General features: G+C 39.0%; 1 pseudogene; it reads left to right on the forward strand.

The window, feature by feature from the left end:
* Positions 1-786: 786 nt before the first annotated feature.
* Positions 787-3,220, forward strand: LOC109562708 (serine/threonine-protein kinase Nek4-like; annotated as a pseudogene).
* The last annotated feature ends 1,091 nt before the right edge of the window (positions 3,221-4,311 follow it).

A 4,311-nucleotide genomic window follows, 5' to 3' on the forward strand; every position in this document is an offset into this window, starting at 1 on the left:
ATGGGTGGCTGGGAAATTCCACATATTGACTTGACTGCACACCATACTGACCCTTGCTGTTCCAACCCTTATGTGCTTTGCAATTCCAGGACTGGAAAATCAGAGTAGGTGGCTATTCTTATATAAATTTCTTCAGTATCCTTACTTGTCTACCATTCTCTCCTAAATTTTAATGAAATTGGAAGTGGTGGGATTTTCATTTATTTCTCCCACTTGTCTTCCTCAGACATCTACTAAATCAAACTCTGTCATCTAAGCACTCAAGTCCAGACAATAATATGTTCAATGGGAAATTGGAAAGACAATGTTTTCTCTCACAGCAATGCCTGATTTTTAAGCCTATAGCCTAACATTTTGTTTTGTTTTTATAAAAAATAATTTATCAACTACTACTTAATGTTTTTAATAGTAAAAAGTAGTATCACTGGATATATGTCATTTATTTCTCCTGTTGCTTTTATCACTATAGAATAATATAAAACTTCCAACCCAGTATGTTCTGTCCCTGTATTGAAGCTCATGAGTATCTTAAAAAAGAAATAGTTCTAGATAGCATGTTAGTTTAAGACTCAGTAAACAGTAACCAAACAAATGTCATACAATAGACTTTTCCTCATAAAGCGTGTAAGATAGCCAATAGCAGCAACGATGCGGTGGGTTGGGCCTCCAGCCTGGCACCCAGGCCAGGCCTCCTCAGCCACCACTAACACCATATGGTCTCTGGCACCTCAGCATCCTGACTGTGGGTGGGATCAGTAAGGGGAGGTGACTGTGACAGACCAGCGGGAATGGCAGTATGTCATCAAAAAGCTGAAGCTCCAAAATGCCTCAGCTGAGAGCATCAAGTTGCTGGACAGAAAGCTCAGCTCTTGTCTCAGATGAAGGACCCAATGCTGTCACCTACAAAGAGCCATGGGAGGGAGGGGAACCATCTGTTGAACATCATCATGGGCTTCTGCAAAGGAGGTGCTCTGTACTGAAAACTCTAAGAGCAGAAGGGGAAGCTTCTGCCTGAGAGTTTGGTGGTGGGCTTCCCTGGTGGCTCAGTTGGTAAAGAATCTGCCTGCAATGCAGTACACCTGGGTTTGATCCCTGGGTCCGAAAGATCCCCTGGAGAAGGGAATGACAACCCACTCCAGTATTCTTGCCTGGAGAATCCCATGGACAGAGGAGCTTGGTGGGCTGTAGTCCATGGGGTCACAAAGAGTTGGACATGATTGAGTGACAAGCACTTTCACTTTCACTTTGGTGGTAGAGTGGTTTGTTCAGATTCTCATGGCCCTGCAGTATTTACATGAAAAATACTTCCTTCATTGAGCTCTGCAAGCTCAAAATGTCTTCCTAACAAGAGCAAAACATCATCAAAAAGGGTGAATTAGGGATTTCCTGTGTGCTTGAGAACCACCGCAGCATGGCTGGGACACTTATTGGCACACACATGAGCCCTGAATTGTTCTCAAACAAACCCTAAAACTAAAAGTCTGATATTTGGGCTATGAGATGCTGTGTTTATGAAATGGCAATCCTGGAAACATGCTTTCAATGCAAAAGACATTAACTCTTTGGTTTATTGGATTATTGAAGGAGCTGCCACTGATGCTGAAAGATTACAGCCCAGAGTTGATAGAATTGATAAGAACCATGCTGAGCAAAAAACCTGAAGAAAGACCTTCTGTGAGGAACATCCCTGAGACAGCCTTACATAAAGCACCAAATATGCTTGTTTTTGGAGGCCATAAAGGCAAAAAAACCCAAAATAACATTAAAGATAGTGCTCTAAATTCAAGCCTGTAGCTACAGTGCTTTCTGGAAAGATTGAATTGTCATGAAGTAGTTCACTCTTAATCACACTCTTCTGAGAGCTCTAAGACATATGTAAAGGGTGAAGACAAATGTTTGTCCCAAGAGAAACCCATGGTCATTGGCCCCTTGAGACACCCACAAGTCTGAAAGACCATGACTACAAACCAGACATAAACAGTACTGCAGAATCACTAGCTGTGATTTTAGGGTGAATATTAACATCTTACTTGAAGAAAGGTGAAACTCAATGGATGATAGCTAGTTCAAGAAAATCAACCAAGATACTCAGATGACTCTAATGAGCTAGAAGGTAAATGTAATATTTCTCAAGTGAAGGAGAGTCTGAATAATAACATTAAATCCAGTGTTCAGCCTGAAACCTGAATTCCCACATGGTCCTCTGAGTATGTCACTGGAGTAATGAATGAGCCAGTGAAGCCTCTGCAGCCCCTAAACAAAGACCAAGATTTACCAAAGGACTAGAATCAAGTTGCTGGTGAATGTGTTATAAGAAAAAAGGATAGAATCTACCCAGGTTTACAGCCATACAGCTCTGGGTCTGAACCTTCCCTGTCTTGACAGTAGCTGCAGAAGGAAAGAGAACCTATTGAGCCCAGTGGGGAAAAGAGACAGTTCCAAGAGACTCTCCTCATCTTTTGTCTTCTCTTCCCACTGTTGGAAAATTGGATGTCACATCAACACAAAAAATGCTGAAACCCAAAGTAGAGTGGTCACTGGATCTGTGAGTAGTTCCAGGAGCAGTGAGACAACATCAACAAAGGACCAACCATTATCCGCAAGAGAGGGAAGGCAACTAAAGCAGTCGCAAGACGAGATCTTGCCCTAAGGCCCTTCAGTGAGGAAAGCTCCTCGGAGAGACAATGTGTGAGTTTCCTTTCCTGAGCAACGCTGCAGTCAGAAGACAAGCATGGAGCAGGACCGGTGTGACCTTCCTCTTGTGGTTCCTCTGGCCCTGTTGGTCTCAGATGAGTGGTCATACAAAGGAAATGAGAGACTGGTACAAATGATGACTCAGACCTTAAATCTGGGCTCTAAAGAGAGCTGTGAAGATCTCCCAATACCAGATTCAGTGTCAGAATTTAAACTTCATAAAAAATTTTGAGATATGGTGATATTTCATAGGAAAGTTGCAGAAGAGGCAGAGGAACTCCATTTTAAAAAATTATTTTCAGCCATCATGCCAGGTTCTGAAAAAATCAGAAGAATAATTGAAGCCTAGAGAGCTGATGTAATTCAGGGCCTATGGATTCAGCTTTTAGAGCATGTGTATGATATTTTTGAAGAGGATGATGAGTTGAAAAGAGAGGTACATTTGCATGAGCACATGGGTGAAAATATGTCTTACACTGTGAAAGCTCACCAGTTAATGATTTTTTAAGACAATGTGAATTTTTGAGAATTTATCTAGTCTGCCAGAACCAAACTATTTTCAAAGGTTTTTGGCTTAAACAAAAACAAACAAACCTATAACAGTGATTGGAGGCCATTCAACATTCTTATATCTTATGGGTATTTCTTTACTGAGGAAAATAAAAAGGACAAAATAGAGTAATAATGAAGCAAGCTTACAAAAGAAAATAACATTTTATTTAGAATATCAGTTCACTATCTTTTCCTGTGCTATACAGTAGGACCTTATTGTTAATCTATTCGTAGTTTGTATCTGCTAATTCCAAACTCCTAATTTATTCTCCCTTGCTCTGCACTTTATTCTTTGGTAACCATAAGTTTGTTTTTTATGTCTGTGGGTCTGTTTCTGTTTTATATATAATTTCATTTGTCCTTTTTTTAAAGATTATACATATAAGTGATGTCATATGATATTTGTCTTTGTCTGACTTACTTCACTTAGTATAATAATCTCTAGCTTCTTCTATGTTGCTGCAAATGACATATTTCATTATTTTTTATAGCTCAGTAGTATTCCATTGTATAAATACACCACATCTTGTTATCCATTCACCTGCTGATGGATGCTTAGATTGCTTCTCTATCTTTGCTACTATAAATAGCTCTGCAGTGAACACTGGGGTGCATGTATGTTTTCAAATTATGATTTTCTCCAGATTTATGTTTGTATATCTTGATTGAAACAAGATTGATAGAGAAAATAAAAATAAGGAAGTTACTTCTAGTTTTAGTATTTTATAGTGCAAATAGAACAAACATTAGAATGACTAGAAAAGCAAGGTATAATGTTAACCACTGTTTTCCAGTCATAAATCCAAATGGTTGATTGAAAAGCTTTCTTTTGCATCCTCTTCATTGAAAATTTTTCGCTCAAAACTGACCATATGGATTTCTGTTCTAAAGATTTTATATATATATATATTCTATATATATTCAGGGAGCAGAAGTTTCCCAAGTGTGAATATTACAGATGTGATGTCCTTGAGCTTCTTAGGCACAGATTTATTAGTAAGAGGATCTATTCACCTCGTGCAGTGTGGCACAGAGAAGCAGAGTTTTATTACATATGATATTAGT

This window comes from Bos indicus, chromosome 8 (assembly GCF_029378745.1).
Source record: "Bos indicus isolate NIAB-ARS_2022 breed Sahiwal x Tharparkar chromosome 8, NIAB-ARS_B.indTharparkar_mat_pri_1.0, whole genome shotgun sequence".
Lineage (NCBI taxonomy): Eukaryota > Metazoa > Chordata > Mammalia > Artiodactyla > Bovidae > Bos > Bos indicus.